Below are 9,609 nucleotides of genomic sequence, written 5' to 3'. Positions count from 1 at the left end.
GTAACGTTAGTTACAAATGAAAGTGATAAGAAAACATAGAAAGTTCAATTTCTATGTTTCTATTTCTTCATTATGATTTCCTACCACGTAGTAATGGCTACATCCATCAATCAATAGATTAATTAACCATCATCTTCATCTTCAAGATCAGCTGTGATGGCTTCATGGCAACATAATTCAGAGAGGGGACGGAGTGAGAGGCTAATAGATGGAGAAAAAGTGAAAGAGGAATAGAAACTCGGAGAGGGAAATATAGGTATCACACAGCTGCACGCATTAAACTTTATCGACAAATTTTTGTTATTTCGGCTTGCGGAAGTCGTCAGATTATATATTTTTCGTTATCCTTGAATTATTTCCTTCAGAATAAAAAAAAAAATAGCTACGCTCGAGAATGTCGAAATGACGTTATTTTTTACAACTTTGCTGCCCTCCCCTTTCTTTACGTCACTCTCAAATCGTCAGATTACTGGAATATACACTTTTTAGCAGGTAATTAACTCACCCTACCTTATTCTGACGCGCTCGACAATTTCTGATGATCAATTTTTTTTCACTAATCTGATCCTTCATCCCTCACAGGCGGCCTTATATATGGGGCTCATATTTGGTGGAGATACTTAACCGGGTACAAGGTATCCCCCTGTATATTAATCTGCCGCGCTTCATTACCAAGTGTACCTATATCATATTTCATTTTGTTGCATATTATCAGAATCACGCAGTTCTGCAATTTACAGGTAATACGCTGAAAATGATAGTGATGAAAGTGATAAATTCAACATACGGTTAACTCTGAGGTTAACTTCGAGAATCCGATTTAATAGTTGCATTTATCAGAAGTCGATTATGGCAGTGCACGATGTTATGTACAGAGAATTCCAACACGTAAAACGTATTCTGCCTTATTAGTGTTAGCAGATAGAACATAAAACGGCACTTCTCTGTTTCAACATTTGCATGTAAATTCGATGTTGATACACATGACCGAACTTGAGAGTGTTCAGTCAATACGTTTCAGCAAATGTAATTTTATTTAGCAGGATTCATTTCATCCGGACATTCTACTGACTATGCGGTCTGATTGAAGTTGATATGGAAATTCATTCAGACTAGATTTTTTTCTAAATAGCGTCCTGGTGTGTGCTGGAAACTTGACTTTATGTGTTTCGAATTCTATTTCAATATCGACAATGGATGATTTCATAGCATCGGCTTGGTGGGAACAGTCGATAATGAATAGTGGGGTTATTACTGTCGGGACTGGCGGTAGATGAATTATTAATCAGACGGACACAGCGTTTACAAATAATAAAATTTATTAATAACACCAACAAATCAACAAACAGAAAATAACAGTGTAACCTCGTGACGAGGAGAATCAGAATTATGATTAGTTCCCAGCCGAAATCCCTAAATAGACTGCCAGAATCGGCTAAGAAATGTCACTTTCGTCACTTTCGAATAATCATCACTGACAATATGGTCGGAGTCATAAATATAGTTGAGAAGGGTCAACCACTTGTGCCCGAATTCTTTGTCTAAATAGATAGGAGTGTTAACGATTGGATCCTACTCGAAACATCCGAAATGGTTTCGTTCTAAATATTCATCTGTTTTTTCGGCAATAAACTTTCGTTTCGAGAAAAGAGAGCATTCCAATGATATGCGAGGAGGAAATATCAAAATGACAAGTAAAAATCAGAATGAAAGAATTAAAGTAAAAAACCACATACGTAAACTAAGTAGTTGTAGGGAAAACCTATTAAATTATTATGATTTTGCAATTTTTCACAAACCATCTGTCATATATAGTTCCTCGACACACCCCTATCAGCAAAAGTATGCTTCACACACTATTAATATCCCACCATCGAATGTGATTTTCAGAGAGAACCGAGTTTTATCGAATAGAGACAAAAATTCCGTGTCGGGTAGATCAGGAGATTATAAGTTGACTTTTGTAGCTCTTACCCAAAACTTGAACTTGAACGTGAAGACCAATTCCACATTTGCAAATCATTTTCTGACAGCGAAATGTGGGTTATATAAAGTATTATTCATGCAGAATTTAGTCAATGTGAATACGCCTGAGAAAACTATTGTATCATAGTAGAATAGGTGTTACGGTTTTATGAACTCCTCAGTATAATATACTGGAGACTTGGAACAAGTCAGACAGCTCCCAAGGTGGAATTGGCCGATAAGTACTTGATGTACATCTTCGAGTGTGTCTTTACGTGTGTCATATAACGTATGCCTGATTCTTCATATATTTAGAGGTAGTCCTTGTAATTTCATGTACAAAATATAAAATTTTTTTCTTTTTGTTTTTCCGGCATGTTACTTCATTCATTTAATTGGCACATAGTAGTTTTGTTGTTCAATGTTATTTGGCTTAGTGGTGTAAATCTTGTTGCTTTTGTATATGCATTTATGTCCGCTTATTGTAAGTGTGAATTTATGTGTATTTATGATCTCCTTGCTAGCTGTATATTTGTGATGTTATCATGGTGACTACTTCTTTGTTATGAGAATTGTTATTCTTGGACAATAAAGTATATTTTGATTTGATTTTGATTTACTAACTGAAAGCTACATATTCAATGCTCCATATATCCAATTTTACACTGTGAAGTACCTAAATTTCAAGTACCTGTGTTTTACCTATTCATTAAATGTTTTATGTGTATCATAGTTTGTAGTTAATTAAATGACCTGAGCTTATGTACCTACCCGTTTCCACATTTGAAAAAATATTTAGTACTTAACGGGGACTTATTCAATTAAATTTGGTCATTCAGTAAATTACCTGAATTCTTAAATCTATTTCTTTCTAGACATTCTAGAAGATTGAGTTTCAAACTTTTCTCTTCTAAATGTAACACATAGATTGTATTCATGATTAAATTCATGTCCTCCTGCTTAAAGGTGGTTTGCAAATGTGGAGTTGGTCTTTCTATTTGAAAAACTATTTCTATGCTCTTTAATTCTTTGGGAAAGAGTTCTCCGTGTTTGGTGGCCAATATACAGTTTTGGGCAAGAGCCACAAGTCAGCTCATATACTCCTGATCTATCAGACACCGAAGTTTTGTTTTAGTCAAGTCACTCAGTCAATAATGTATTAAGCTGAAGTTTTATGAAAACTTCTGAGGCTATCTATGCCTTAACACCAATATTTCGGTATTTTCTTAATCGCCCAAGGGTGGAAACATACACATGAGGCGGGTAAAATATCAAAATGGGTGAATTTGGAGTGAGCGATTTGAAAATTTGAATAGCTTGGAAATATACTTCAGAAAATAATAAAATAAGAAGATAATAGGCCGAATAAAGAGAGATTGTGATACATTTGACTTGAAAATTCAAAAATAGTCCACATGTTGTTGTTGGGCTTTGTTTGCCCTGAAATTCAAGTACATTTCCAAAGAATAATTTGAATAGCAGAAACTGAAGTAGAAATTTCTGAATCTATTGAAAACACTTTTTCCACACCAGAACAAAAATTCTGTCTCTTGACACATATTTCGCCAACCAAGCTAGCTTCATCATGGCTATACATATAAAACTGTTTCAGTTTCATTCATCTAGTGATGCTGTCAAGTTTCGTTAGTTATAATTCTCAATGTTTTCTTCCAGGTGATTCAGGTTCCTCTACTACCTCATTGAGCACATTTATTTTTCCTCGGTTGGATGCAACTTTTTGAGATATTCTACAGGACGGTGAGAAATCGCAATACACTTAGAATTAACATCTCTAAAATGAGTCAAAAATTGTCAGGATGTGCCCCTTTAAAACTGAAATTGACTTATTTCACGATTTTTATACAGTTTCAGTATTCAAGCTGGCTTATTTTAACTGGAAGGCATTGTATATTTCAAACTCCAATCAACAGAATACATGAAAAATTAAAGCTCCAGGATTGAAGTAAACAGTGATCAACTCATATGATAACTATCATAAGTCGACTCGACTCGAAGTTTTATCTCGGGGAATTCATATTGGCTCAAATCACTGATCGAATCTACATCTACACCTGTGAGTAAATTCCTGACTTAATCCTACCCTAACACTCCATATTAGAGCAGAAATAATTATTTTATTCAAATTCCTGATATCAAGATCGGCATATCGTTAAATGAACAAAGTATTTCCTTTCGGGGTATTTTTTTGTCAGTAAACAAATGAAGTTATTTGGAATGGAAAGATAAGCTGATCTCATTATCTTCGATGTTATTCTCAAATACCTACATAAGATCAAAGGTGCCTAAATAAAGAGTTTAATTTAGTGCTCGTAATGTAATGCATAATTATAAGATACGGTTGTTAATCCCATAACAGATTTTAAACATTATTCAAGGTAATATGCTTAGTAATGACTCAATAATATCTTACTGTCATTGAGACGATGTGGTTTATTATACAGAAAACTGTGTAACAGATACATAATATTGTTTGAAAGAATATGCTGTTCAAATTGAACGCCATTGAAACTGATGCGACATTTGAATCAGTGTCCTTTGCCAACCTAACACAAGTCGATTAATTTCATCAGCATTAAAATTGAGTACTCGGGATTCGATGAGGTTGACGAAGGTTCTGATTGGCGTAGGTTCTAGCGGTGAGAAAGTTTTCGAAATGCTTGGAAATATGGTAGTTGATTGGCTAGAAGTCTGGGGAGTATGGTGGTTTAGGCAGAACTGCGACGCTCCATTCATGGAGCAGGATCGGGTCTCTTCTGTTAAATATGGCGGCTGCTGCTGACGCAATATTTGGTACTTTTGATTTATATCCTCACAATAGGACTCTGCTGTAATTTTTTAATCCAGTTGCAGAAAGTTATGTGAATGACACCAGCCGCTGACCGCCATTCAGTAACCATGATCTTTTTTGGTGGGTTTTTGCTATTGGAAAATATTACATCATACAGTATAGTTTTCATTAGTCGTTTATTATAAGCAATTATGGGCACATATCCATCAAAATGTACTCTATAATATCAAATTTATTACAAAAGATAATTGTGGAACATCATGCATATACATTTTGGAGAATTTCTACCAGTTTCCCATTCGTAAAAAATCACACTGTTGATAAGAACTATCAATTCCATATTGGTTCGTTCCATGAATTCAATTAGCCTGATGAAAATCTCCACAGGAACTTGAGGAAAATCAGGGTCTTGAAATTCTGAATTTTATCGGGTAATCGTTAATAATTAACAAAATGAATAAATTCAATAAATATGCTTATGAACCCTGGTGTTTTTACCGATTCGCTCTTGTTTTGTGAAAATCTCTCGACGTGACAAATGGGATTGAGGCAATTTTGTAAACAATGGTGTGCGAAATTCCCGTTCAATTTATATTCTTGGATAATTCATTTATTAAACGAGAAATTACAAAAAAGAAAAAGTTAAAAATATACTTAAATGAATCAAAAAGTAAGTGAGGAAGGAAAAAATAGAAAAAGAAAAAACTACCTATTAAGACTTACACAATACTAACTTTTAGAATTAGTATACATTTTGAAAATATTCATATTCAAATTTGATAATATTCATGGAATAATCAACAATTTTTTTGAGTATGTAGCTGAGTTACAAGAAAATCAGAACTTGACAAACTTGTGTTTCAATTGTAGATGTAAATCTGTTTAAAAAATCTGTTCAAAATATGATTTTCCGTTAACCAGCTGTCGCACCCCTACGAACGACAAACCTCAGAAGTCGAAACTTGTGCGAGCTAAGGATTAACGAGGTCTTACCTTTTAACGTGTGATTCCTAACACGGGTTAGACGATAGCAAGTGAAGATCGATTGTTCAGACTAGGGCTTGAACCACCGACCAACACGGCAGTCAATTCGAATAAGTGAATAAAGCACCCACGCCGAACCCCTTGGCTACCGACCGACCGACCGAATGTATCGTTTTATTGCATAATATATTGATAACACTATAACACACATATAATGATAAGTGTAGTTTTTGATTGCCCCGATTAGTTCGAATTCACAGATCTGTACATAGACTAGAGAACATAACCCCAAACAGAACACACAGTGATTCAAGATTTAATTAATTATTTATATCTTCTAAACACATCTTAAACAATTTTATCACTTATTGAGAATGGAAAAAATCAAAAATAAATGTCCTCTAATTTTCAGTAACGCAAATTATGAACCCTCTTAGGAAATTCTTCTTGAAATTTTTCTTGACTTGACTGAAAACACTTAAATTTTCGAAAAATAGAGTATTTCGGTTTTCGTTTGCCAGTTTACCTTGCAGAACACAATGGTAGCCAGAAATAGAAGCCTAAAATTGGCTCAGTTTTCCCGATATGTTTCATAAAGAGTTAATTCTTCTGGAAACCACTTTATGGCTTTCACTGCTTCATCTTTCTACAAAAAAATGGAAGAAGAATCCCTTTTGAAATAACTACTTCCACATAAAATATTGAATTAGACTATTAATTTTCTACTCAACATTCGTTATGAAGTAGATATAAAACTTCACTTACATGGAACACTTTAGTCATTCTCAATGACGGACATCGATGTTTCGGAATGAGACACTTAAATGATTATGATTCAATTTCCATAACGAATGTTTGGACTACGACCTAAATACGAAAGAGTGATTTTCGTATAATTGAATGTTCATATGAAAGTATCTACTTGTTTGAAAGTATTTTTTCTTTCGTGTAATTCAATGTTTATAGAAAAGTACTTGCTGCGAGATGGCTTTTTCTTTATTTTTGTGTCTTAAAGTTACTTATACCTCAAGTTATTTCTTTGTTATAATATGTGCATTAAGTAGACACTCAAAATATTTTTTCAACAGTTAACACATTTTTTAATATCGTATAATAAACGAGCCTGTAATGAGACTTAAATTACTGAAGATCCAAAACAGTGAAAAATTTTGATTTGGTTTTGCCAGCTTAGCGATTAAGGTAGAACAAGTCACTGATTTAAAAAAAAAACAACAAGTGAAAAATTAGAGATAGACGAGAACACGGGTAAAATTGCCATACTTATACAAAACTTATTTAATCATCCAAAATTCAATTCAGAAGTGAAAAACACAATCTTCGGTAGTGTAATGAAGAAGACAAAATGAGCCGAATCTCAATGCATAAATGAAATTTTAGGATAGAGTAGAAAAGTCAAGTGATGAAAACAAAACATCAAAAAACGAAGAAGAGATAACTGTATATATGAAGAAGAGTCGCTTGGAATGAGCCCAAAATAATTACACAATTCGATTCCAGAAAACTTTTTTCTTGGGTATGGCCTTGCTCGCTCGAGGCTGATTTTAAGGTTAAGTCAGCAAAACCAAATGGGTAAGACGGAATTCAGAAATGGTGTACAAAATTATCCTGAATATAAGTTCCACATTCCAAAGTGGTTCTGATAGCATAACAATGATTACAAGGATCTGAGGTAGGTATGAGCCTAAATCCATATTAATTCAAATTACGAATCTGAACATTATCGAAATTCAAATGTCATTTGTTATTTGGAACCCCCTGTATATCTCGTATATTAAAAGACTTGAATGTAAACAAAGCAAATTCGTCACCTATATCAATAGAAAATTCTTTCATAATCTCAAAGATCCATTACAAATTGAAATACAACTCAATCCGATATCTTTGGCGGATAGACGCCAAATAGCTGATATTAAGTTCCTATATAAAATAATAAATACATAATTGTTTTGACAGCAGTTCTATATTGAACCAACTTTTGCTTAATGTACCCCTGTATAATACCAGAGGATTATATTCATTCCAAACAAATCAAAGTAAAACTAATTACTATTTGAATTCTCCCCTACAAGTCTATATCCAAATCAATACGTTCATAAAATCACCATTTTCATATCCAACTATTGTAATTTGCACTGCACTTGATTAATAACTGTTCATAACACGATATTGCATATTATTTATAACAATCAAATCATTTATTGATATTTTTACCTCATCATTTCTGAATACTTTTTTTTTGGTTTGTCCCGCTTTGTACTCCACTGAATGATTATTTAATAATGAATGACCCACGAAAAACAATGTCTCCGAATAGGTAAGGTTAGGTTAAGTTAGGACTTTGAGAAATTTTTGTAACCTTCGGTCAAATTATTGCATTTTTTTTATCTCTAATTTTTCGACAATAATCACGCTGATAATGCAGCTTTCAATGGATAAAATAATTTTTCAAATCAATGAACAAGCAACATTTGTCCAGAAAAGTTTCATCTATAATCATGCACAAGAAACGAAAAATGAAACAGCAGAAACAAAACATTGAAACGCATTGTAGTCTTCAACGCGCACTCAAAAACAACATTTCGAAATCCTGATCAAAATACAATGGGGAATTACACCCACCCTCCACTCCAGAATCTATGCATAACAAACGGAACAAATTCAACACTTGCACAGATTTATGAATCAATAAATCCAAAACATGGAGTCTGAAATCCATTGTTATATTCAGATCAACAGTTGACGGTTTATTCGAATATGAAAATTATATTCAATTTCTCAATCGCACAGTATAAGAACGTGCATTAGAATCAATTTCCTGTTGTTTCGAATGAGAAAGAATGATATATTTTATGTCAAAAATAATTAGGTAACCCTGGAGTGGTTTCAATTTCTCACTTGAAATTCCGCAGCAACTCATTTCCTTTTGACTGATCGTTTTCAGTGACAGCCTGTCATTGATATTGAAAACAAACAGAACAAAATCTAATTACAAAAGTGGCAGTTATCATGAGATTGATTACCTTTTACTGAAGAGAAGATGCTAAAAATCACCAAAGAAATCATGCATAATAAATCCCTTGAAGCCATGTCTGATTGCAGCCGAACTGATTTTCCACTAAACACAACACATTTGCAATTATCAATCACGAATTCAGTAAGAACTGTCACGGAGCTGTCACCACACTTTCAAACTATCAGAAGTGTCATGAAAAATATTTCTGTCTGTTCAATTAGGATACTAGGAATTTTCAGCAAATTTTTCGGAAAACTGTCATCCCTTCAGACTTTTCTCACTCTCACATAAGTTGCGAGGTAGCCGGCATCAGAAAAAACGTCGGAAAATCTACGCAAATGTAATACTCTCTCCCCAAGAACGGTTGGGTAGCGACTGACTGAACTTGTGCTTCAAAAGCCATCTGTCTAGCTATGGAGGCAGCGCAGTGCTGTGTTAGCACCGTAGGCCGATCTAGTTGGAGAGAAAAATATTAACTGGTTCTGTTTTGTTTTTATGTATTGAGAATCTTGAATTAATTTCAGCTTTTCAACGAGGACGATGATTCCAAGAAAATTGTTAAGTTTTGTTTTTGTGACTCATGAAGCTGGTTTATTTCACTAAGCTATTGTATTCATGTAAGTCAATAATTCATGTTCTTCATGCATTGATAAACATGATGGATGATAAACATCAGTTTTGTTTGTTATTTCTTAAGAAATATACAGTGCGGACGTAAAAGTCCCTTCCCACTCAATTTTTGGAAGAGTCAAGAAATAAATATAGTTTAAAAAACTAAAAAACACGCTTTTAAAGTACATCGAACTAAAAAGTTAAA

At 33.6% G+C, this 9,609-nt stretch overlaps 1 long non-coding RNA gene across 1 annotated transcript; it reads right to left on the bottom strand.

The window, feature by feature from the left end:
• Window positions 1-4,401: 4,401 nt before the first annotated feature.
• On the bottom strand, window positions 4,402-9,221 carry LOC141482928 (uncharacterized). Its single transcript, XR_012465812.1, has 2 exons — window positions 8,800-9,221; window positions 4,402-4,905 (listed from the first exon to the last, which is right to left on the bottom strand). It is a non-coding gene; the product is annotated as an uncharacterized lncRNA (long non-coding RNA).
• Window positions 9,222-9,609: the final 388 nt, after the last annotated feature.

This window comes from Leptinotarsa decemlineata, unplaced genomic scaffold (genome assembly GCF_025532065.1).
Source record: "Leptinotarsa decemlineata unplaced genomic scaffold, Ldec_3_MD MMD2_tig00002082_RagTag_RagTag, whole genome shotgun sequence".
Classification (NCBI taxonomy): Eukaryota; Metazoa; Arthropoda; class Insecta; order Coleoptera; family Chrysomelidae; genus Leptinotarsa; species Leptinotarsa decemlineata.
The sequence above is the reverse complement of the archived record's forward strand: the minus strand, read 5'-3'. Positions and strand labels throughout refer to the sequence as shown.